Raw genomic sequence first — 27,136 nt, forward strand, 5'->3', positions numbered from 1 at the left:
GCCCAGGAGTGCGCAATTACTTACCAGCAATAGAGCTGTGGATTCCAGACATGTTCCAGGTGGACTGGGCTGTCTCAGAACCTGTGGAAAGAAAGAAAGACTGCTGTCTATGCCACAGCAACATCAGGTCAAAAGGATTGAGACTAACACTGGGGAGCCAGGTAACCCAGGGACAGATAGAAACTAAGTCAGTCCCTCTGAGGCAAGTGCTAACTGAGGCGAACTGACATTTCTGCACGGATGACCATCTTGGTTGGTCAAGGCATGAACCAAGACCATGACCCAAACCCAGAAGATCGGGAGATGACAACATTGGTTGGCCCTAGGTGGGGTGTACGGGAGGTGGAGCCCCAAAACAGGAAGATCGACGAAAGGATCGGAGGGGACCAGGCGGGAAGGAACGTACATCTTCCTCCCTACTAAACATATTTATTTCAGCAAAGGCCTGGGAGGCGAGAACTACTGAGGAACCTCAGGAACCTGTCTCGATCATTGACCATCTTTCCCGCGAACAATGGCAACATTCGATAAACTGGCACACACCAGACGTTCTGGTGAACGACATGGTCGCTTACAATAATCTATAATGAATAATTAATAAATAGGCTCTGCAAATCACCATATCAACTCACTTAGTAAATTGGAAGAGTTAATATTATATGTGTTCTTTGTGAAGTAAATGCTGGAGACCATTAAAATGAATCCCAAAACAGAACAGTAGTTGCTAAGATTTATTTAGATGCTACTTATATTCATAGATTCATAGATGTTAGGGTCGGAAGGGACCTCAATAGATCATCGAGTCGGACCCCCTGCATAGGCAGGAAAGAGTGCTGGGTCTAGATGACCCCAGCTAGGTACTCATCTAACCTCCTCTTGAAGATCCCCAGGGTAGGGGAGAGCACCACCTCCCTTGGGAGCCCATTCCAGACCTTGGCCACTCGAACTGTGAAGAAGTTCTTCCTAATGTCCAGTCTAAATCTGCTCTCTGCTAGCTTGTGGCCATTATTTCTTGTAACCCCCGGGGGCGCCTTGGTGAATAAAAACTCACCAATTCCCTTCTGTGCCCCCGTGATGAACTTATAGGCAGCCACAAGGTCGCCTCTCAACCTTCTCTACTTGCAAACTTAATATATGACAAAGCTCAAGTATAGCACCAAAGTTTACACTAAATATTTCTTTTATGTCATTTCTCAAGGATATATCTTTCAGGATATTTTGTAAATGATCCCAGCCTTGTGATTTAGGGCTGAAATTTCTTGGAGAATGGTATGTTATCCTTAGGATCATAGGTAAATTTCAGGTTACTCTTAGGACGTTATGTGACTTACTGTTATGATCCTGATAGTTAAATTTCAGGATGCTGTTACAGTTTATTTTTAAAACATTTTAAATCCTTGAAATGTTATGCCATCATAAAGTTAGAACAGTGCTATCTCAAATATGCATACTGTGACATGCTGCTAGAGGCCCTGGTGAGCAGAATCGTGGACCGAAGCCAGGATTCTATCTGTTTGGCTAGAGGAGGGGAGGGTTGCACACAACTCAGAGGCAGAGAAACAGCATGTGTGGCTTCCCTCACACCACAGCCAGCAGGAGCCACCTGAAGCCACAGGTGGGAGAGGAAGTCTTGAAAAAGAAAACTGCTTGAAGTGAATGGGCAGGGAGGAGAAGTAAAGAGAAAGGAGTTAAATAATAATAAGTATTATTATAATTATAAAGGACCAAAACCTTGCACGTGTTTCATTGGATTGGGATTAGGATGGGGATGGGGATGGGAGTTGGGTTGGGCAGAGCTGAGACCCAGTAGGCTTGCTGTATGTGACACCTGTAACACCATCCTTATATTGTCCAAACTGCTTTGCCTATGGCCGTTTTCCTCTGGGACTCCAAAGTCTGGATATCTGAACACGGTAATCACCCAAATCCGTTTTAGATTATCATTGTTTGTTTCTTGCCTCTGATGGAAGGGCCTTTTGTTTCCTCTCAGTCTGGCTCTACCTTGTGATGCAGGGATTTTGTAAGAAACTGTTAGGTATTTTTCTTTTCTTTTCTTTTACCCCACCAGACCATAGGTGTGAATTTAAATCCAAATCCTCAGGTGATGTAAATTAGCATAGTTCCATTCACCAGCTAAAGAGCTGGTTGCTAATGTGGATCTTGCTGCTGACAGCAGCAAATAGATTATGAAAATAAAATTACAACAGGTGACTCATAATTTAGTACATCTTGCATGACATTTTCAGGCACAGCTGTCTTGCTCCATAACACTATTCTGTGCAGCATACATTTACCTTATGTGTTTATAATAGTATTGCAAGCGGTAATATTAGTTGCCAAGTCAAGTATTGGGCAATTGTATAGACTATTACAATTTAAAATTCTTAGAAGCTAAATTTGGAGAGGCTCAGTGCTCTGAATCCTATCAAATTGGTAGTTTATTCCTTTTCAGGTAATACCTCCTTGAGCATGTAATTTCTGTACAATTTTAACTGCTGCATGGATGTAGTTATCTTAGGAAGTAATAAGCATCTTCCAAGACCCACTTTTAGAAGAAAGATATGACTGTACTTAATTTCTTACCATTTTATCTCTGTATCAAGCACAACAAAACTTTGACTTTTCTCTTATTGCACTAAACAAATTGGAAATGTTTTTGATTAACTCTAAGTTTGAAAGTTGTTAAATCATAGCATGAAACCTCACTTCTTATTCCCAAATAGCTAAATACTCACCCAGAGTTCTTGTGAAATATGTTTTGGTTTGGTTTGGGGTTTTTTTTACTAGCAAAAGGAAAACAGTTTATGGCTTCTTTAAGATTCCCCAGTACTTTGGATAATGAGGTAGAGGCATCCCCCTGACCAGGAGATGAGTCATGTAAAGAGGCAGGACACAGGACTGGCTGGGGAGCAGAAACTTTCCTGCCTCAGCTCTGTGACAGCTTGAGGGCAGAGGTGGCCCAGTGCTCATCTGGAGCAGACAAATACAGGCTGAGGCTAGCCCACCTAACCTGCAAGGAGGCATTAGTGGGGCCCCACAAAAGACCCTGGGATGCCAGAGGACTGCAACCTAAGTTAATTTGGGAGGAGATCTGGCACAGAATTTCAATAGACTGGCCTAACTTAAATTGATTACATCTGATACTACATCAGTCCAGGTCTGTTTTAGACCAGGTTCCACTATTTTTTTCCTCGATCAGTGTACACAGAATTTCTGTTCTCTTTATGGGGTTAGACCAGTTTCTGATCACTTATTGTGGTTTATGTATAATGTCTGTACCTAGCCTGCCTTAGTGGCCTGAAATGAAAATGAACTTAAGGGTAGGGTCTATAGGAAGCTGAAAAGGGGAATAGGGCTCTTTAAGTATAATACAACTCCTTAAAGTAATACAACTCCTAAAAAGTATCAATACTTTTTACCTTATGCAAAAGGAATGAGATCACTCTTTAACCACCATATGAAGGGAGCAGGAGATGAGGTGCCAGTAATAGGCTCGGGATCAGTTTAGAAAGAGGAGTACCAAATAGGTGAGGATGATTAAGAAAAGAATGATGATGTACAGTGTATTATTTATTTTCAGGTAATGTTAACAGGTGACTTAATTAAGATGGAGCCTAATTGAACCACATCCCTTGCATCCTGTCTTGTCTTCCTCCATCTTGTAGCTTACTGTGTCCTTAAGAAAGTGAGACAGGCTTTTGTTTCTTCCTTTCAGAAGGCATTTTAGCTCACTCTTGTTCTTTGTTGCAAAACAAAGGGTCTAGAGAAAGTGAAAACTCTAAATAGGGTGGGAGTGTTGACTCATACAGGAAGTAGTTGCTTTTGCTTTCCAAAATTCTCCAACAGAATTTAAATTTACAAGAAAGGGCGATCTGGCAAGTAGAGACTGGAGATTGTGTGTTTACATTCATTAATGAAAGCAGGAGAGAGATTTGAATTGAAGTTAGAAGGGTGATCAGAGGAGATACTACAGTTCTGATCTTTTATTTTCTGAATTTGACACGCGTCTCGGACTCCACTTGCTTGGCTGATACACTCATGTTGTCTGAAGGACTTTCCTGAGCAAAAGAAAAGCAATCTTGTTCTTTATAATCCAAGATTAAGAATAGCAGGATTTACACAACATCTTAAGAAAGATCAGCAACAGCCCAAGAGTGCACTAGCAGGAAGATTTCATGTACCAGGGCTTTGGACATTCCAACCAGTGCCTGCATGGGTGAAGGTCAACTCTTGTTTCTGCCTGTAAAACATGTGCTAGTTAGAAAAATCACGATCTGGTTAAGAAGACTAATATATGTCTGAAAGTCATATTTTGCCCTGTTTTGGATTCTCATAGGCAAGTCATACTTGTTATGGCAGGAGGGGCAGTACACAATTCTTCAACTTTCAATCTGCTTCCTAAAACACTCTGTTCAATGGCTTCTCATCATTATAGAGCCCCCATAAGCATCAGTCATCTGGTTCACTTGTTACTCTTCTGTTTGAAATGAATGTTCAGTAGCTTGTTTTTACAAGTTGTTAAACCACTTGGAACATTTTGCATAGAAAACAAAAAATGTTAATATTTTAATGAAAAATAGGGGAAAGTTTGAATCTCAAATCTTCTTTCTTCCTTACAGAGTTTGTACTTTGGAGTTCAAGAGCTATGTAACTGAGCATATCCTGGCTCTCAGTTATTCTACATTATGTTGTGTGCAAGTCTCAAGCTACACTGAGGCTCTTATAAAATGTTTTTAAATACCTAATGAGTATTCCTCTGCCCCTTTTTCATTTCTTATTTGCAATATTTTTTTCTTCCATTTTTTGGTGTAAATCCTATTTATTTTAATGGGTAGTGGTAGATTCCTTATTTTCTTGAAGAGGTGATGCTAGTTTTATCCTTTCAGCCCAACCCGGGTCATCAAAATCCCCCCTCCACTCCTGAGGCGGTATGAAACCTTGGGATGCCCATATATTTATTCATTAAAACCAAGAACTTTTCTTTCTGTTTCAATAATGCCTGCTGTTTCAACTCAGAAGTATACTTGGGAGTAAGATTGATTTGAGATATATATATATATATAGTACCTAAATCACCTTAAGATAGAATCTGAAATAATGTATAGAAAATGTAAGTGCCAGCTGCAGTTTTTAATTTACAGTACTGCTCTCTTTCTTAAGATCTTGTGGATCTTGTTGTTTATTGCAAGTGGTAATATTGGTTGCTAATTCAAGTATTGGGCAATCTTATAGAATATTTAAGATTCAAAATATTTAGACTAAAATTGGAGAGGGTCAGTGCTCTGAATCCTATCAAATTGGTAGTTTATTCCTGTTCAGATAATCTTTTATCTGTTGGTAGAATTGGTAAACATTAAGTAATATAAACAGTCCTATTCCCTTCTGTGAGTGAACCCCCCCAAACAAAACAGATAAAGAGAGAGTTTATCAATAAAAATGCCGGTGGTTAAATATGGAAGGAAGTAAATATAAGTAAATATAACCAAGAATAAACATTTTATTGCTGGAGTGATTCTTTAAATGTCTATTTTGTATGGAAATGATTTTTATTCCCTCAGCCCTGTTAGCCCTGATGAAGACCAGATGGATGAAAAGCTGTTGTTCTGATGTGTGACCAGCAAAAAACAAAGTAAAAGTGCTTACAATTACTGCAGTGGTATCAGTAATTAGTGATTTCTGTTGGAATAACTTGATGTGTACCAAAGCAGAAACCTCTAATGTAATAGAGTGCTTTCAGATTGCCACAAAACATACAGTAAGACCTATGGAGGCCTACTGTGCTAAGGAGATTAACTATACTTTTTATTAAGCATGCCTACAATTCATGCTTCATTAAACTTTGGTATTGATCCCAAGTTCAGTTTGTAAGATATGATGGATTTGGGAGGGGGGGTGGAGAAAACAGCATCCTAGCAGTAGGAACAAATATCAGAAAAAGCATCTTAGCTAGGTAGTGCTGCCATCAACTGGCAAATATCTTTGATCAGGTGGTGAGATACTATCATTCTGCATATGGCTTTAAATCAGTAAGCAATTATACCAGGAACTGGTGTGCCCTAGATGTCTCTATCACTTTTCATATAAAAGTTAGTCACACATAACTTTGTTAAACTTTACCAATTCAAGTAGAAGTTTACCATACCTCAGACATTCTTTTCCCTTGAATCTTTGAAAATAAAAAGGATCAGACTGTTCTGAGATGGATGTAAAGGAAAGGAAAACAGTTTTTTCAGATAAAAGTCCTACCATTTTAATTGAGAAGTTTTGTACCTCCATGATTTGGTGCAAGGGGCTGAAATCTGGCAGGAAGATTGTTCTAATGTCAGATGATCAGGGATCCTGGTTTTCTCTCTTTCAAACACCCAAAATTCTCTGACTAAACCTCCCCAAATCTGTGTTTTTTCACAATTAAAATGAAACACCACTGTGTGTGTATGTGTATCTGTATTATTATATGTTACCTATATATATATATATGTATATATATATATATATGTGTGTGTGTATATATATATATAATGTATATGTGTGTGTGTTTGTGCATGTTTGTGCATACACACACACACACACAGTATAGGGTACAGGTAGCAGTTGAACACAATGTTTTCTTGATATGTTTTCTGCCAGAGGGTAACCCCCAGCTGGCCCTAAACCCCAGACCCCCAGTTTGTGAGGCAGGTGGTGGTTGTGTTAGGGGAAGGCAGTGGGCATGTGGAGAAGTGGTTGTGTGGAGCTTCCCAGAGCATGGCCCTTGTCCTGATGGTGCAGGGCTGGTCTGGACTCACCAGAGCTTGACCCCTGTTGGCCTGGATGGGCCCCACACTATCAGGGCTGTGCACCAAGCTCTGGCATGCCCAGACCACTTTGTGCTATGGGTGGGCCCCCCAATGATATGCAGCTAGTCTTGGCCATCAGGGGCAAAGCTTTGGTGAACCCAAACTGTCTTGCATCACTGGGGGGGGGGGGGCACGGGGGAGGGGGCCTGAATGCAAAGGGGTGGTCTGGGCACACATATTGGTGACACACTGGGAGGAATAGGGAAGCACGTGCCTTCCAGATTTCTACAGGCTGCAGGGCATAGGGCTTCAGCCTGACTGAACCAGGAGACTCACTACTGCCACTGCTGCTGTTGCCAGGAGTCCTGCGCTGCTGCCACTGCCAGGAACCCCACGCCACCACCCCTGGGAGTCCTGTGCTGCCACTGCCTCCCCAGCCCCAGTCACCAATTCTGCCCTAGGGGTGCCCAGCCTGGTGGGCAGGGATGCAGCATGTGCTCCCCACCACCCTCACTGAGCCACCGCTGCTGCCTCAATCTTGGTGTTGTGTGGAGCAGGACATGGGGCTGCATCCTGGCTGGACCCAACACCCCACAGCGTTGGGGTGGCTGTGGAGATCTCGTATAAACTTACCCACAGCTGCTCCTATCACCCTGCCTGCCTGTATTGCTCACCGTGTGTGTGTATGCACATGCATGTGGCACCCCTGCCTCTGATCACCTTCCCCCATTGCCCTCAGCCCCAAGCAGCTCCTTGCAGACTGGAATTCTGCCAGCCTGTAAGGGGACACCCACAGTTTCCCACTTCTAAAGGAAAAATCTGGGTTTTTCTCCTTTAAAGGGGAAAATCTGCATTTTTCTGTGGGAAATAGAAAACCCAGATCTCTGAAGATGATGATGCCTTACCCTGTTCTCATGGAAAAACCACTGAAGTAGGTATGAGTATATACACCCAAAAAATCTAATTTATACATATTCAGTGGTAAATTTAGATACCATAATTTCTCCGAAGAAGCCAGCTGTAACAAGCATTCTTCTGCCTGAAAGTGGAGGACCTGAGCAGAACTTTTTTCTGAAATTGCTGCTGTTGGCTGCTCTGGAATTGAGCAGCAGCACTGAGAGAAGGAAAACTTGCTCACATGCTCTCAATATTCCCTCTGCTGCTGGTTAGTCAATTTGAAGGTAAAAGTTATGCATCTTGATTGCAATGGAGAGAAGATTGGGAGGTTAAGGAGGTATTGAGAGTAGAAAAAACAGTGAGAGGAACTTTCCTCATGGGGAGCCTAACCTATCTAAGCAAGGAGCCTTTAACAGAGAGAAGAAAGCCACAAGGAGCAGGAGGTAATGCTCAAAGATTTCCACCATCAGTAGAGGAGCCAAATGGCAGAAGCAGGAAAAGGAGTGTCACAAGGTCTGACTGGATAAAAAGAGCCTGGTGGAAAGTTGAGATTAGGAGTCCAAGGAGTATCATGGAGAGGCTGGCTTGGTAAAAATACTGAGGATCTTAGAGATTGCAGCTGGTTGAATAAGTGGGCAGGCATAAGAAGCCAGGGAAGTTTACAAGGGGGAACAGGACATGGGCAGGATGGAATAGTCTTGGAACTTTGGAACACACTTCCTCCAGATCTTGGACTTGAACTCAAGATGCCAGGGTCTCAGTGCTCCTTCCACAAACATCTGTGAAACAATACAAAAGAGAAGGGATATAGCAAAGTGGCTGGGCACCCAAGGCAACTGTCACACCCAGGGGTAGTGGCAACTTCCAGCTGCTGCCATGTCACTGGTGCAGTCATGCAGCTCTGGTGGCAACCTTTATTTCCCACTCAGTCCTCCCCTCTAGTTGATGCCCAGGGCAGCTGCCCTGGGCACCCTGCCCTAGTTATGCTACTGTAAGAGCATCCATCTTATAACCTTCCAGCTCCAAAGATGCAAGTTACCAAGGATGCTACATTTTGTAATATCTTTATCTGATACTTTGTGCAATGGGGGGGGGGGGGGGGGGTCAGCTTTTTCACCCAATCTGCCATTTTTAAGCTGTTTGTAGCCATGCACTATAAACTGTTTCCTGTGGCCAGATCAGGTGAAAATTGTCACTTCTGTCTCCACCTCAGATGCTCAGAAATGCAGTGGGTAGCAAGCTACTACTGCTAACAATTTTTTTTTTCAGTGCCAGTGGTCTGTGTTGTGGATGTAAAGATTTCAATCCACAACATAAAATATAATGAGTATGATAACAAATAACAGACATTTTGTCGTGTCTTTTTAATTTTTTTCCTCCTTTAAAACTAGGAAATTGTGTGAGATAACTAATTAAAATAATTGTAAGACTGCAAAGTTAAGCACTAAAGGGTCAGGTAGAACCAGAAGTCAGGTCGTCTGTGATTATATAATCTGACTCGTTTGTCTGAGCTGTGGTCTTTTTTTCCCATGCTATTTTTTATGGGAAGTTAAGGGATTATTTCCTTTTGCATTCCTTACCATAGAACTGTATATGGCCTAATTTTGTAATAATAGTTATTAGTTATCATATTTTTATCACATCTCATTAGGGAGGAGTTCTGGTTACCTGAATTACTCTTCTCTAACAGCAAACCTGATACTCAATTTTTCTATTAATTCCAGAAGAATGTTGAATGCATATGTATAGGTTATAACCATAGAAATTCTGTGTTGCCTCTTGGTTTACAGTGAGATTTGGTCATGGTAAAATGGAGTAGTTCAGACTGGAAAATTCTTGAGGCTTTCAGATCTATGAAAAGTGCTATTAAAAAAAAATTATAAGCCCTTTTGAACCAAACTGAGTGGAGTTCACGCAGATCTAAGTTCTATGTTCATTCTATTAAACCATGCTGCTCCCTAATAACAAAGCTGCTGTCTCGGTACTCAACTTTATGTAACCAGATTGCTTCTTTCTGTGAAAAGATAAATTCTCAAATACCAGGCTAAAGGGTCAAATTGGTCTGTGACACACTCTCTAACTTAAATCACAGTTGAGTTCAAGCCTTAACCTGGGTAAAACTCCAGACCAATACCAGCTGTTTTAGAGTTATAGACTTGCTTGAACTTTCAATCATGTTTTGTTCAAATGATTCAGCTGGTCAGGTAAGCACGGAAGGTTTCAGAGAAGAAGAAATAAAAAGATAAAGTAGGGGAATTTAAGTGAAGCAGTTCACTAGTCTTACTCATTAGTAACTATTTTGAACTAATCTCACAGGTGCCTCTACAGATCACCAAGGTTAGTTTGAAAAATGCTATCAAAGCTTTTCTTAGCAAGTTGAATTTTGTTTGAATGACAAGACCTGACTACTCTTAAGCAGAATAAAAAATGTCATTCTTTGAAGACATATTCCTTAAATCTTTCTGGATCAAAATTTCCTTTTAGTGGCCCTGGAAGAAAAAAACCCCAAAAAAACAGCTCTGCTTCTCCCATCTTTGCTGTACAGACAGGCATTGCTTTTCCTCATCTGCTTTAAGCAGCATACATTTTTGTAAGGCTGAATAATTCGCAGTGAATTCTGGGATGCTTCAAATTAAGGAACCCTCTTGCATTGTGTGCATCACCCTTCTAAAATTGATTGAGTAACTTCAGGTGCTGATGGGGTGTCTCTCTGTGCCCTTTTCCCGTGTCATATTTTTTTTGGCAGATATACTCAACCCATTTTTTGTGACCTTCTCTTTTTCATATCTTCTAAATCTCTCTTCTGTATTTTCCTTGTTTTTAATTATTTGATGCTCCTCTTTTATGGGGTTTTACACTTCTCTGCTGTACAGCCACTGTTTAAACTACCTGAAAATATTGAACATAGTGGATCAAATTCTCCCCTCATGTAACACTTTTGCAGAAGGCTATATGAAAATTAAAAATTCCAATTGAGAAGGCACAGTCCTCCTGGCAGTTGATTTTTTAAAAGAGTAACAAAATTGTAATAAATAGCACAGATTAAAGGATGACAATGGCAACATATTTTTAGATGCATGGCCACTTTTAATTGCGTGGACCAACAAAGTGGTATTTTAGACTTTGCATTTGACATATAGATGAACTTTAACGTACATACTTTATATGCACTGAATATCTGCATTTTGCCCTTCAGATGCTTGTAGCTATCAAAAACAGTGCTCTCTTCATGCATACACCACCACTAATCTGCATTGTTTTAAATGTTACAACATCAAATGTTATTGATGTTTAATGATCAGTCTGTATGATCCTTTAAAGCCACTTATTCTTAATCAATGATTTTTTTTTCGACTTCATAATATTTTTAAATACAGAAATGTAATTAAGTGGCTTTGAAATACTGCTTTGAATACTTTGAAATACTGCTAACTTGGTAAAAAGGTTAAATTATTATAGTTTGTGATAAGGTGATAAGGTGTAGAATTGCATCACTTTCACTTACAGATTTTAATTGAGCATAAGGAATACCAATGCTATATTTTCAACTCATCCACTTCTTAGTAGAGTACCTAAATGCTCGTAAGCATATACAGTGTCCCTGTATTATTGTGTATTCGTAATCACATTGCGGTAAAGGATTGGATGGAAATATACTTGGCTAAATTAGAACCTTAGGACTTCTGAAGACCTTCATTCCCCACTTTCCTCCACCCTTTTTAGTTCATCTGACTTGCTTATAGAAAGAGTCCATAAAAACTTTGTAGCCGAGAGCAGATAAAACCTACAGTGACCCTGATGACTTAACTAGGGCTTGGTAACCCTATTAAGTCTCTCCTAGAACTTAAACAATATTACATACTGTCAGAACCAAATAGTTGTATGCCTATGGCACAGTGGAACATTCCTTTGATTTGATCCATAGTGGAAGATTCCTTTGATTTGATCCATAGTGGAACATTCTGCTGTCAATCATTCTGCATGCCTGTGCCATGGTGAAAAATTTTGATACATATGGCACAGGGAGAAAGTAGGTCACAGTAGGAAAATTCCACTATGTAACTATATGCCACAGTAATGGAAAGTTACAGCTTAGAAAAAGTTCCCGCCAAAACTTATGCAAACACGCACACCGCCATTGGCCAGTTCCAAATTATTCATATTGGTGACTAGCGATTGGTTTGTTAGTCATATAAAAGGTAAATCAGTTTCCGTCCACGTTGGAGAACTCAGCACATTTCTCAGAGTTAGGAGAACTCCTCATATTCCTCCAGGTTGGAGAGCGCATATTTCTCCAGGCTGGAGAACTCCGCATACACCTCGGAGAAGGAGGACTCAGAGAGTTCAGAGAACTAGCAATCCTCCGCACGTATCTCAGAGTAAAACTGGCGAACTGATCACTCACCAGGACTCCCCATCATCGACCTACCCGACATACCCCCCTTCATCTGGCTAGCCTGTTCAGCCATTCACTGACATCTCATCTTGTTCTCGGAAAGCTTTCATTTGTTCGGTTTGCAACTGTAACCTAAGTCAATTCTTCTTCCTGCGCTGTGTACACCGACGGCGTAAGTAAATAATTTCTTTGTTCAACCAATACGCTTCAGTGCCTAATTCCGCTCCATCAGTCAAAAAGTACCCACCTGCCGCTTCAGGCTACTGGCCATAGCCCCCGCCTACCACTTGACCGCCACATGGCGTCACGAACAGGATCTGGGGAAGACATGATGGAGTCGGAACTAGTTAAACATTGCCCATGGCGCAGTGGGGAGCGCCTGATGTCCGACTCGAATGAGCTATGGGCGCACATTGCCTATCATCAGGCAAGCGGAAGAAGTTCAGCCCCAGTCGCGGGTTACTTCTCCCTCAGAGAAGAGGGAGTCGGAAAGGAGTGGGCCGCCCAACTGGGCCCAAGCTCTTTCAGGTGTGTTATGAGCAGAAAAGGGGTCGTGTAACGACCGCTGGACGAGATAGAAAAGCTGTCCCTGGCCCGAGTAAAAGCAGCGGGCACGGAGAATCCGCACCCCGCACAAGAGTTTGCACACTGCATTCGGTGTGCACGAGACAGTGGGGAAGGGATAACCCCTGACAAGTTCCACTGTCCGGCCCCGACACCCCAGTCGCGCAGCCAAGAACTGCTCGCTCAGCTTTGTAAAAGCTTAAAAGCGGAGGGCCACACCACAATAAGCTTGTTATTTCAAAAGGTAGCAGGGTTGTTGAGAGAAAGCGCCAACCCAGAAATGAAATTGCAAACAGCAAGCGTGAAGTCACTGGAGCAGGCGGTGGGGGGCTCTGAGCCAACGCTCGAAAATGGCGCCGGCCGCATGGCGCCACCACCAGAAAATTGCACCGAGAAAAAAATGAGCCACCCGGAGGACCTGGAAAAGAAGGGCTGAGCCACAGAAGAACAGGCGGGTCTCCACCCAGCAACCCCACCCCAGGAGGTGATGTCACTCCCAACGGCCCCACCTCCGCACCACGGGGAGGGGGCAACGAGCAGGAAATTGTATCCAACCCTCCCACCAGATACAGTAACTATTTCAGCAGCCGCTCACCCTGTAGCAATAACCAAGCAAGTAACCAACCCTCAGGGTGCAACCACCACCACCTATCGCACTCGCAACAGGACTGAGCTACAGGAATTATGTAAAGAATTAAAAGTGAAACGACAACTGGCATATAAACTAGGCTTCCAATATAATAAGAAACCTCGACCGATCCTGCCAACTGGTCCGGGCCCCGGAGGCACTCACGCCTAACAGCGCACTCTGGATAACACCGCAGCCTGCCCCAACAAGCAACTACTCGAAGGGGGCATCTATAAACTATTCCTTATTGTTCTCCCAGTTTCCTCTTTCCTTTTGTTTGTTTGTTTGTTCCCTTCAGGCTCGACGGTGACGAAGAATCTGTGACTGCCTGATCACGAGAACCACCGAGTACTTTGCGAGCAGAGTCGTCACTCTATTCCTGCTGTTACCGACAGGTTCCTCGACGAATGGAAGCTAGCTTCGAAACATCCAACTCGGTTCTAAACCTTGTTATCGTTCTAGGCCAAAGCCATAACTAACGGACTCATCAACAGATAACCTCACCGTGTGCTTATAGTTCCTCCTTCTATTGTTAATGACCCCGTGTTTACACCCTTAGTTTACAAAATTGTCTTGTACATACTTGTTTTGTTTAAAGTTTGTTCAAAACTTTACGCAGTGAAGCCAAGCCATAATGTTTTGAGTGGGAAGCTCTGAATTACTGAAAGAGAACAGCATTGGTAATCTGAAGGTTTGGGGGATGTCGCAGAAAGGTTGGGTGTAGACAGAAGCATTGAATGAGAGAGAAGAGGGGAATTTTGCCTTTTTAGTTTGGTTTCAGAATTAAGTCTTGTTCTTAACTGGAACACGAGAGCACAAGAGGCAAATGTGAAGGCTTATTGTATGTCGTAGGTGGATGGAGGGCAGGAAGTGTTTGGTGTCAAATCATTGAGGGGAGAAGCAGGTAGTGATGCATGAAGCAAAGAAGTAAAGAAAGGCCACTAATGACGGCACGGAAAATCAGTGTTCCAAGAGCTACAATTTAACTCAAGTATAGTAGGAGCATAATGAAGTTACTCCACAATTATAGGAACTCTCCGTATAGGGGGCATTGGTCTGATGCCCCGCTCTCAGTTGCCTTAGAAAGTCGAATTAGAGAAAATTACATAAAGTTAAGGGTAACAATTTGCTGCGTTTGGGTTAATTCGGTTGTCGACATCTTTAATTACCTTGTGTTTACCATTAATAATAATAGCCATTGTTGTATGTGTTAATTGTTGTTTTGTACAGTGCCTTAAAAACAAACTTGTTTCGATACAGGTTTTTGTATATACTTTTTACCATTTAAGAATCCTGAACGAGATGATGACATGTGATCGGCTTGTAAATGAAATAGTTCCAACTGTGCCATCGGCAAGGGGGCATGTCAGAACCAAATAGTCGTATGCCTATGGCACAGTGGAACATTCCTTTGATTTGATCCATAGTGGAACATTTTGCTGTCAATCATTCTGCATGCCTGTGCCATGGTGAAAAATTTTGATACATATGGCACAGGGAGAAAGTAGGTCACAGTAGGAAAATTCCGCTATGTAACTATATGCCACAGTAATGGAAAGTTACAGCTTAGAAAAAGTTCCCGCCAAAACTTATGCAAACATGCACACCACCATTGGCCAGTTCCAAATTATTCATATTGGTGACTAGCAATTGGTTTGTTAGTCATATAAAAGGTAAATCAGTTTCCGCCCACGTTGGAGAACTCAGCACATTTCTCGGAGTTAGGACAACTCCTCATATTCCTCCAGGTTGGAGAGCACGTATTTCTCCAGGCTGGAGAACTCCACATACACCTCGGAGAAGGAGGACTCAGGAAGTTCAGAGAACTAGCAATCCTCCGCACGTATCTCAGAGTAAAACTGGTGGACTGATCACCCACCAGGACTCCCCATCATCGACCTACCCGATGTACCCCCCTTCATCTGGCTAGCCTGTTCAGCCGTTCATGGACATCTCATCTTGTTCTCAGAAAGCTTTCATTTGTTCGGTTTGCAACTGTAACCTAAGTCAATTCTTCTTCCTGCGCTGTGTACACCGACGGCGTAAGTAAATAATTTCTTTGTTCAACCAATATACTTCAGTGCCTAATTCCACTCCATCAGTCAAAAAGTACCCACCTGCCGCTTCGGGCTACTGGCCATAGCCCCGGCCTACCACTCAACCGCCACACATACTACAAGAGAATGCTCCTAAGTCCTTACCTAGGGACAGGTGTGGTCATGGTGAAGCTGGAATCTGAGATAATTCAGTACAACAAGGACACTTCAGACCACTTTCCTCCTAAAACACCAAGAGTTTTATATATCCAAGTTGGCTGGAAGGATGAATCAAGGGAAGAGATGTACCAGTGCAGTGTTAGGTAGAATAGCTGTTTAACACTGAGGGTGCTGGAGAAGACAACCCCATTCAATAGTTAGTCAGAGGGGAAGATGTGGTTACACATTTTGGCATCCTCATAGATATGTGTGCACTTGAACACAAATGCTGATTCCAATACAAAGAACTATTCTACCTGTAAAAAAAATTAAGCAAAGTACAGTAGTACCTTAATTTCAGTGGTTCATCAATTCTATGTGCATATCTTGGGCTGTGTGTAGAGAAAATGAGGGGCATGTGTGTATGACACTTTAAAGCAGGTTAAATGCTTTTTCACCGCTTTAACAGTGTTGGTGTTTCCATGTGTCGGAGGCATATTGCACAGTAAGTCCAGCTGCTGTAGCAAACTTGGTGGCATAATACACCTTAAATGACTTGAGGCGCAGCAAACTAAAACTCCTCCAAGCAGTTTCAGTTTGCTGCCCTAACAGCTGCAGAGCAAAGCATCGGGCTCTGTGCAGCTCAGGGGCTCTTCAGGAAGCCCGTGAAGGCAGCCTGGGAAGGCAGGCTCTGCCCAAGAAAATTTAAAGAAGCAGTGACCCTGATCTTTTTTTTTTTCCCCCACCCCTGGAGCCTGCCTGCCTGAGCTGCGCAGGGTCTCAGTGCTTCTCTCCATGGCTGTCCCCCGGAACTGCCCAAGCTGGGTGCCTATGGCAGGTGCTGCCTTGTGGGGGCCTCTGCTGCCATGAAGGGAAGCACCAGCCCTCCCCACAGCCCAGGGACTGCTCTGCCACTGGTAGCTTGCCCTCCCCTCCCCGCCACTGGAGAGGCAGGTAAGTGCATGGGTATGTGCACACAAGGTTCCTTGAGTGAATTTGATATCTTTTATTTGACCAACCCAAATGGTTGGAGAATGGTTATTAAGCAAGCTTTCAGGTTCAAAAACCCTTCCTCATGCTAAGGAAGCTTCAGCAGTTGTTGTGTGGTGGGTATGTGCACGACACAGGGGTTTACCTTGGCCCAAAATTGAAGTGGCGTTTTTAAATGCTTGAACAGTAGACTGAATGGATTCTGCCACTTGCAGAATTTATGCTTGCACTTTGAACTAATTTCCATGTCAAAGGTGGTCTATGCTTGACATTTTGTGTGCACAAGGATCTGAAAATTAGTCATTTGAAAATAGTTTTATTTTTCAATAGCTAAATGGCTTGAAGTTCTGTCTCTTTTATTTGCCTTACTCTGTAAATCTGCATTCTGTTCTGTTCTTCTCCTCTGGTAAGAAGTGTTAACAGAAAGAGAGACTGAGAGAGAGAAAGAGATCTTTAGGATCTGTGATTTCTGGACATTTTTGTCGTGGAATATATTATGCATTTTAAAGGAATATAGCACAGGAAGGAAGAAAATGCCTAAACCAGCAATTCTCAATGAAGTGATATAGCACCCTTGGGTAGCTTGAGATCTTTTCAAGGGTGACACAGAGTGCTACACAATTTTAGTACTATTAGGTTTGCAAACATGAAGCCAGGGCTTTCAAATAGGAATTTGGAGATTTAAAAGCATTCTGCCCTGCCGTGGTCTTTATGAGTTCTTTTCAGCAGCAGAATTCTTCTATGTTGTCATGCTGGGTTGTAGGCAGCCAGGTCTGAGGGTAGTGTCTGGAGTCCAAATGTAGGGAAGCCAGGAATCCAGAAACCAGAAGATCCATTTGAGGGAACAAATCAGAGATTCACAGGGTCAGACAGAGCACAGAAGGCAGAGCTAGCCTCTTTACATGGCTAGGTTAGGAGGCTAGCCAGGTCAGGTATCCAGAAAACCAGAATGAGATCAAATATCCAAAAGGTCAGGCAAAACTGGGTTCCATGGGCATGCTGGGTCAGCTGTCCAGCATCTGTCAGGGAGCCAGTAGCAGCACAAGCCAAGGGCACAACAGGCTAGGTACAAGGTTATATCTTGTTGCCCAGACACTCCCTTTTCTGAGTCAGTGTTTTATATTGGAAGAGGTGAAGGGTCAGCTGACCTAGGCTGGCCACTCCAGTGCCAGGGAGTAAGTGTGTGTCTAGGCCCAGATGGAGGGTTCTGGCCACCTGTGCCCACCCAAGAGTTTTCCTGGGAAGGTTCCAGAGCTATGCCAGGCAGGCAGGGTTCAAGGCCACAGCCTTGAACCATTATTTCTCTGTAGTAAAAAAACAAGGGCAAACCAAGAGCTGGCGTTTTTCGAGGGGTGCTTTGAGTTTAGGGAAAGGTATCTTGAGTTGAAAAAGGATGAGAACCACTGCCCTAAACTATTAAGTCACAGACAGTTGCATAATTTTGTTCAGGCAGTGGAAGATATATATATGTTATATCTTTGTTCCTGGCCTGTGGAACCATATATATATATAATGTATACATATTTTAGAAATTGATCACCACAGCACTGCTGCAAAGAACAGGAAACGTATTAAGTGGCTTGATATTTACCTCTACATTAAATGGTAACAACTGTTTTTAGAGGTTTCTTTTCCTGGCTCTGCTATTGTTTTAATTTGGAAGTTTATTTTTCTCTTTTATGATAAAGGTCATTGGAAGAATAAATGGAATAGTGTTTAAATAATTCACTTAGTTTATGCCATCTACAGTGCTAATTCTGTATACGCTTAGGAGTATCCTGTGACAAATCCAATTGAATGATTATTGGAAGCAAATGCATGCATTTGTTGTTTTTAGCAGAAGGATCTATAGAGGGAAGAGAAGATTGCAGTTCTCCTCTCTTTCTCCTCTTGTTCTTTTTTAATAGGTGTATAGGGTGTAGTAATAAACATTGTGAATATACTGTGCTGCCCATAAAAGTAGGCAAATGGTCTGAGACTGTCAGATTTAGGAGTTTTGCTGCTCATATTAATGTAGAAGAGACACCAACTTAGTCCCATGTTGCACATGTCTTTCTGCCTAACACATTACTTATATAATGGAGAAGGCTAAAAAAACCTTAATAACAACAGTACTACTTTAAAGAATGTAGTAGCACCATTGGGCTCTCTATCACATAATCTTTTCAAAAGGAAGCTGTAGAACCAGGATATAAATTGGCAGTCTTTTCTTCTTTTCCATTCTACAGGGATCTAGATAACTTTGTAACTGTAACAAGGGTTTTGGCAGGTTCCTTTTTTGCCACTGGGCCAGTTATTTGTTTTCAGTGTTTGTTTTCAGCGCCATATTATTTCTGGAATCTTACACCAGGAAGTTCTAGTTACTTTCCCCCCCTGTGTAGGTCTAACCTTCTAGATGTGAGGACAAAAACAAGACCTTAGTGTTTATGAAAAGTTTTTATTATTACTATTTGCAAAATGAAAGAGAAGTGTGTGTGTAGAGAGAGAGGCATGTAACAGAAATAAGTATCTGATTTTTTTATTTTTTCTTCTTTTGTCCTTTTGGTAATTATACTCAAAATCAGTAACAGTTTTCTTCTAAATATTAAAATGGATATGTGGATATCCTAGTCAGACGGAAGCAAACAATCATCGTTAAAATAGATAGCAAATAATTCTAAGCATGAGTCCTCAAATTGATGCACAGAAAGAGAAATCTACTAAGCAGAAGAATAGATTTTTTCTCTAAACTTTTGATCTCTGTCTAGAGGTGGCTGAATACTTGTTACAATTTATTTAATTCACTTCTGTCTTCTTGAATGTACAGTTAAAAATGTATGTTTTAAAATAATTATTTAGCTCAGTTCTTTGAGGTTCTCCTCTGTCTGTGAGCAAAGTTAAAAGCAGGGCCTGAGGAAAACTTTGTACTATTTTAGGCAAAGTACCGTAATTGAATATGTGCAGTAAGAAGGGAGAACATAGAGCATGCTGTTATATTGTGAGCTTCTTATGTAGGGCCTGAAATTAAATGCTTTTGATCCCCATTGATTCAGGAGAGTACTTTTCACATTTGGCCTGTTAGGTTATGAGATTCTTTGGAGTTGGAATCATACCTTCTTCACTGTCATATGCAACTCTGAACATTTGGCCCAAGTTTAACAAAATAATATAAATTCAGCATAGTGCCTTTAGGTTATATAATGTATGAATGGTTATATAGGTTATATAAGCTATCAGTTGTTGTTGCTACACTTAAATACTTATTTTTAAACAAGAAAGTAATCTTTTTTATACCAAGGGAATTATGTCACATATTTCTCTAATGTCTTTTGTGGGTATCCCAGATCTAATTGGTGGGGGTGTAGCTCTCTATGTCAAGGAGAGCTACGCATCCCTGCAAGCCGATATTGGTAACCAGGTGGCTGACTGGAGACCCTCTGGGTTAAAATTTGTGGGGAATACGGCACAGGGGACACAATGGTGGGAGTCTACTACATACCTCCCCACCCCAAAGTCAAGAGCTTGACCAGGAGTTCACCAGGGAATTGGTTGAGGCTGCATGCTCCCAGTCCATGGTTGTCATGGGAGACTTCAACTACCCAGAGATCTTGTGGGAAGAGTGCTCAGCTAAATTCAAGCGGTTGCAAAGCTTCCTCTTGTGCGTGGATGACGTCTATCTGACATAAGAAGTCTATAGGCCAATGAGAGGTAAAGTGCTGTTCAACCTGGTACTGGCAACGAGGGACGACCTAATCAGTGACCTAATTATCGATGGGAAGCTGGGTGACAGTGACCACAAGCTGATCACCTTCACCATTTGCTGTAAAGCTGGCAAGTCAGTCAGCAATACAGAAGTCCTTGACTTTAGGAAAGCTGACTTTGACAAGCTCAGGAGGCTTGTCAGTGAGGCCCTAAGGGACCATGACCCTAAGGGGAGGGGAGTTCAGGAAGAGTGGTTGCTCCTTAAGGGAGTGATCTTCGATGCACAAGCTAATGCTATTCAATCTCGGAGGAAAGGCAGCAAAAGGGCACAGCAGCCCCCTTGGCTCTGCAGGGAGCTAGCGGACCTCCTGCGGCTAAAAAGACAGACCTACAAAGGATGGAGGATGGGATCCACCCCCAAGGAGGAATATTCTGCACTGGTCTGGACCTGCAGGGAGCAAACCAGGAAAGCCAAGGCTGTGACAGAACTCCAACTGGCTACAAGTATCAAGGATAATAAAAGTCCTTTTTTAGATATGTGGGGAGCCAGAGGAACAGCAAGGGCAACATTGGACCTCTGATAAACCAGATGGGACAACCGACGCCCAGGAAAAAGCCAACCTATTAAATGGGTACTTTGCCTCAGTCTTTCATCAGTCCCATGGGATGCCCCTGTTCATTACGAGACAGGGAGGCCCAGGTGAGGGAGATTCCCTGCCCTCCATCAATTCTGATCTTGTGCAGGAACACCTTGCGAGGCTGGATACGTTCAAGTCAGCTGGCCCTGACAATTTACACCCCAGGGTACTCAAGGAGCTGGCTAGCATCATAGCTCAGCCCCTGGCATGGATCTTCAAGTACTCCTGGCTCTCTGATGAAGTGCCCGAAGATTGGAAGAGGCCAGCATGGTGCCTATCTTCAAGAAAAGGAAGGAAAGTGCATCCGGCAAACTACAGGCCCATCAGCCTGACCTCTATCCTGGGTAAGGTCTTAGAAAAGATTATCAAAGAGACCATTCTTAATAGACTGGCCAATAGGAACATCCTGAGGGATAGCCAGCATGGGTTTGTTGCGGGTAGGTCTTGCTTGACCAATCTTATTCCTTTTACGACCAGGTGATCTATCACCTGGATAAGGGAGAAGAGATTGATGTTGTATATCTTGACTCCAAAAAAGCCTTCAATCTGGTATCCCATGATCACTTCTTGGCAAAACTAGCTAACTGCAGCCTCGGCCTCACCACAATCTGCTGGCTGGGGAATTGGCTCTGCAATAGGACACAGAGGGTGGAGTCCCTCAAGGCTCTGTCCTTGGGCCTACACTATTCAACATCTTCATTAATGATGTGGACATTGGTATCAGAAGCAGACCGGCCAAGTTCACCAATGATACCAAACCCTGGGGTAAACCATCCACACCTGAGAACAGGAGAGCAATCCAGGCTGACCTTGACAGGCTCAGGAAATGGGCAGATGAGAACCTGATGGTGTTTAACACCAAAAAATGCAAGGTTCTCCACCTTGGGAAGAAAAACCTGCAGCATCCTTATAGGTTTGGCAGTGCTATGCTGGCTAGCACTACGGATGAAAGGGACTTGGGGATCATGATTGAATCCCAGGACATCGTTCTCCCATTGTACTCAGCCTTGGTGAGGCCACAGCTGTAGTGATGCATCCAGTTTTGAGCTCCACAATTCAAAAAGGATGTGGAGAAACTTGTGAGAGTCCAGAGAAGAGCCACATGCATGATCAGAGGTCAGGAAAACAGACCTTACGACAACAGGCTGAGAGCTATGGGACTCTTTTGCCTGGAAAAGCACAGGCTCAGGGGCAATCTGATGGCCACCTATAAGTTTATCAGGGGTGTTCACCAGGATCTGGGAGAACGATTGTTCACCAGAGCACCCCAAGGGATGACAAGGTCAAACAGTTATAAACTCCTGCAAGACCGTTTCAGGCTGGACAAAAGAAAGACTTTCTTTACTGTCTGAGCCCCCAAGGTCTGGGATAGCCTGCTGCTGGAGGTGGTTCAAGCACCTACATTGAATGCCTTCAAGAGAAATTTATATGCTTATCTTGCTGAGATCCTATGACCCCAGCTGACTACCTGCCCCTCGGGCAGGGGACTGGACTTAATGATCTTCCGAGTTCCCTTCCAGCCCTTATGTCTATGAAGTCTATGAAATCTATGAAATAATAACAAAATCATGATGGAAGATGATTGGGGAAAGATCACAAAATCTTTGCTAGTGACCAAATTAGAGGCCACTGAACAGGCACTACAATTTCCTATCAGCATCCATTTTAAACATTTTTGTATACATGTATTAAGGTGATACATGGGTTTTAGGTTAATGATTTTTGGAATAGAATTGGTGTCCTAGTAAGATAAAATTTTGCTTCTGACAAATTATTTTAGCATTCCAAGCAGTTTTGCTGGGGGTATGCATGGTGCCTGTCAGTAATCGTGTGTTAGATTTATTGTGGTTTAGGGTGCAGAGAAAGTTAAGCTTAATTATTTTGATTTAAGAGTCCCCACAATGGAAAAAATTGTTCCTGATCTTACAGGTTTTCTATGAGATGAATCTGTTAGGTGCCATCTCCTGTCTCTTAATTTAATTTAATGTGTCATTTTTTTTCACACTTCTGTCTGTTGATCCAATGGCCTTCTAAAATGTGCTCCGACCATTGGATAAGAATCCTAACAACAAAAAGACACTTATGAGTGTTGCAAAAGAAGTATAGCAAAATGAAAGCAAGTGAAATTTTAGGATAAGTGCCATACTACTTCCTTATGGTAAGTGTAGGTCTCGCTGGTGTATAGATTAATACAACCATTAATCAGCGCATACACAGATCGCACAGAGGGCATGTGAACAGTAGCTCCAAGGCCAAGAGAGAGAGAGAGAGAGAGAGTGAATTGATCAGACCAGTACAGGGTACCAAAAAAAATCAGAGTGACTTGGCAAACTTAAGTCCCTATTTAGTGAGGAGGTCACATCAATTGGTGAGTACTAGGCTGTGTATGCTGTAAGCACAGGGTTGTTTTGATAAGTGTACAAAAAGGAGTCTGGGAACATGTGATACTTTGTACTAGGCTTAGGGAGTTTTTTCATGCTTATACCATGCCTGCAAATGACCAGGCTCGCACTATGAACCAGCCAATCATGAATATTCATGTCTAGTCTTGTTTGTAGACAGTAAACCTGGGTGAGCTTTTTGTCACTAAGAAATGAAGCTGGCAGTCTCTTTCTTGTAATAATGAGATAGGGGCACAGGATCATAGGCATAATCTTGGAAGTGCACACACAGATCACCTAAACTAAGGAAGTCTAACATGATTGGTAACATCTAACTCCTAACAACACTAAGAGTCAGATAACAAGACTTATGGAGTCTGCCCTGACAACACTGGTAACTCCTCTGAGTCCTGCAGTAAGATATTTTGGGCCCTGAGATGCAGCATAGTCTAGTGAAAGGGGATCTGGAAACAGGCTCTATTCCCAGCTCTGCCAATGACTTGTTATATGATCTTGAAGAAATACTTTAGTTTCACCATATGAAGTTAGTGATCGTTACCTACTGTATTTTAATAAGAACTTTAGAATGTACTGATTAAAAACCTTGTATAAGAGTCAGAAGTGGGTTTTGGTACTCTATTAAATGAAATTTCTTAAGTGAGGTGGTGGAAAATCAAATTCAAACCAAAGTTCCTTTCATTAATTATTTTTCCACGTTGTATGAACCAGGACATTCTATTGGTAGGACCGAAGTAATCTACAGAGGGCCTTAAAACAGTGGAAATTTACTGTTACTTTTGCAACAGAGAGGAGGAGCCATTGGATGTAATGTAAACTGTTGTTTGCATTGCTACAGCACCTAGAAGCAACATTCAAGGACTGTAACTCTATCTGTACACATAAAAAAAAGAATGATCCATTCCCCAGAGATCTTATAGGCTAGGGACAAACATTACACATAACCAGATATAAGTGATCAGAAACCAGTTTAAACCTGTAACAGAACAGAAGTATAGTGCGCATATAGACCGGTTTCAAAATGGCCAAAACCAATTTAAGATGGACCTGGATGGATGTACTGTAGTATCAGACCTAACTAATTTAGGTTAAACTGGTCTATGAAATTTCTGTCACAAATCCTCTCATGACTCCAGTTAGGTTGCAGTCCCCCAGCATCCCAGCATGATTTGCAAATCCCCTGCCAACCCCACTTCACAGGGCAGATGGACAAGCCTCTGCCCCACTGTCTGCTTCAGCTGAGCCCACCCAAACCCACCCATGGGATATCACAGAGATAAGGCAGCAAAGCTCCTGCTCCCCAGCCTAGTAGGGGGCACAGGGGACTGGTGGGGGGAAGGCAACCTGCCTTTCCTCCCCCCAGCTGGGGTTTGCACAGCTTGGGGAGCCCTCCATGGTAGATGCTTTTCCCCCACAGGCCTGGCTTTCCTCTCCACAACCTGGCTGGGTGATCACCCCAGCCCCAGCCCCACAGCAGGAGTGAGGGAGAACAGAGTCCCCCTTCCCTGGCCATGGCCCCCACAGCTGGAGTCTGCACAGCATGGGGAGGGCCCATGGTAGGGGCTTTTCTCCCACAGCTCATTTTTCTTCCCTCTGCAGGCCAGCTGGGTGATTGCCTAAGGCCCAGCCCCTGTACTAGATCTGGCCTCTCAGCCACAGGAGTCAGAGGCAGAAGAGAACAGGGACCCCTGCCCCAGGCACAGCCCCCCACCTGGGGTCTACACAGTATGCCCCCCCACATGGTGGGGGCTTTTGTCCCTAAAGCCCAGCTTTCTTCCCCTTGCAGCTTGGCTGGCCAGTCACTCAAGCCCAACCCCTGGACTGGATCCAGCTTCTCCACCCCAGGGGGGGCAGCTGAGGGCCCTCCACCCCTGCCTGCCATGGCTGTGAGACTATATCCATTACAGGGATGGGGCTGTGGCAGTATCTCAGCTGGGCTGTGAGGAGGAAAGCTGGGCTGTGGCGGGGGAGGGGAAGTCCCCACTGTGGGGTCCCCTGCACTGCGTAGACCCCAAATGGAGGGGTTATGGGGGTGCTCTTCCCCCCCCCGCCCCTGTCCCCTCTTGGGGCCACCATGGCTACCAGCTCTGGGAGCCTGGGGCTGGGCGCAGGGAAAGGTCTGCAGTGACAGCAGGGGCCATGTGTTTGACAGCCAGTCAGGAATGGCCCTGCTTGGCTAGGCTCAGCTGCCAAGCTGGGAAGTGAGCAGGAGCACCCGCCACTCCTCCTCCCCTCTTTAGCCATAATGGTTAAAGACAAGAAGGCTGAACTACTTAATGCCTTTTTTACTTCAGTTTTCACAAATAGGGGCAGCTACCAGATGATCAGTTGGCAGCAGACATAAAGAAGGAAGCAAAAGCACTCTTGTCCAGCACTAGGATCCAGAATGACCTGTATATGACCTGGGTTGACTGGAGAAATGTTGCACAATCAATGAAATGAGATTCAACAAGTACCTGTGTAAAGTCCCGCACTTGGGATGGAATAGCCACATGCAAAGTCTGAAATTGGAAAAATCGAAGTTCCAGCTGCCTTGGTAGTGACTTTTAGTTTCACTTTAAAGCTACTCATTTAAGGCACCACAAGAAGGTAATCACTATCAATCTCATAGTGACTACAACTACAGAGAAAATTGATATCTGACGCCATACCAAAGCGAGAGCTGCATGCTCAAGTACAGACTGGGGAATTACTGGCTAGGTTGCAGTTCTGCAGAAAAGGATCTGTGGTTTATGGTGTATCATATGCTGAATATGAGCCAACAGTGTGCTCTTCTTGCAAAAAAAAAAAATAATAATAAAATCCAGCAGCATCCTGGGCTATATTAACAGGAGTGTCACTTGCAAATCAAGGGAAATGATTCTTCCATTCTGTTCAGCACGGGGGTGGCCTTACCTGGAGTACTGTGTCCACTTTTGGGCCTCACATTTCAAGAAGGAGGTGGATGTTTTGGAAAGAGTCCAGTTCAGGGCATCAAAAATTATTAGGAGTCTCAGGGGCAAGACTTAGGAAAAGCTGAAAGAACTAGTGTTATTTAGCCTGGAGAAAAGAAGATTGGTCGGCTGATAATGGTCTTCAAACAACAGAAAGGTGATTATTATAGACATGGTGGAAATGGGCTTTTCTGTGTTGTCATAGGGGACAGGACTAGGAACAATGGCCTCAAGCATTTAGGTTGGAGATTAGGAGGAACTTTCTGACTCTGAGTGGTCAAACATTGGAAGTCTACCTAGAGAACTTGTGAAATCACCATTCCTGGAAGTTTTTAAGAGCCAGTTAGACAGACACTTGGCTGGGATGGTTTAACCACAGATGATCTTGCCTTGAGCAGGGGGCTGGACTATATATGACCTTGTGAGGTCCCTTCCAGCCCTTTTCTATGATCATATGAAGCAAGAGACAGCTACAGAGAGAGTGATGGGTGTACAAGGAAGCCATGAGGTAAGTTTGGTTTACATATGGTGCTAGTTTCTGCACATCAACAGCCTAACTGTGACGTTGTGAGAGAATGCTGTACCTAAGACAGAACATGGACTAGTTGCATCCATCTTTCAATGACTTTTGTTTCACATACACAATTTTCATGCAGCCTTTTTAAAAAATATGGTCGCACATACCCAAACAAATTGCATGTCTAATTAGATGTCATCTGATGATTTTTTTTCTCTCAAGCAGTGTTCTCATCCCCTTATTGTAGCAACTTAAGTTTCTTAGACTTAAGAAAACTGAAAGTATTTCTATAAGACTCGGCTGTTTAAAGATAATGTATTGATAGTTTTGATATTGAAAGTGCATTATTTCTTCTTTGGAAAAGATACAAATCCAAAGTCATGACAACTTGTGCTTATTAAGCGTCAGGCCATGAAAGGTTTAACCAATGTTGAGCCAAATCTGCCCGTTGATTTTAATGTGATTATAAGAGTTTAACAGAATTTGGCTGTAGGTGTCCTGGTTTAATTCCAAATTGGGTAA

The 27,136-nt window shown here is 43.0% G+C and overlaps 1 protein-coding gene and 1 long non-coding RNA gene across 7 annotated transcripts in view; one reads left to right on the plus strand and one right to left on the minus strand.

Annotated features, from left to right (window-relative positions):
• CCDC102B (coiled-coil domain containing 102B) overlaps window positions 1-27,136 on the plus strand; it is a 411,063-nt gene that overhangs the window by 251,506 nt on the left and 132,421 nt on the right. The gene's annotated exons all lie outside the window — the stretch shown is intronic.
• The window catches only part of LOC109283896 (uncharacterized), a 29,773-nt gene that overhangs the window by 1,714 nt on the left and 923 nt on the right, over window positions 1-27,136 (minus strand). Inside the window, exon 2 of the long non-coding RNA XR_002091218.2 lies at window positions 25-81. This is a non-coding gene — a long non-coding RNA (uncharacterized LOC109283896). The remainder of the gene's footprint in view (window positions 1-24; window positions 82-27,136) is intronic.

Source organism: Alligator mississippiensis, chromosome 3 (assembly GCF_030867095.1).
Source record: "Alligator mississippiensis isolate rAllMis1 chromosome 3, rAllMis1, whole genome shotgun sequence".
In the NCBI taxonomy this organism is placed as follows: Eukaryota; Metazoa; Chordata; order Crocodylia; family Alligatoridae; genus Alligator; species Alligator mississippiensis.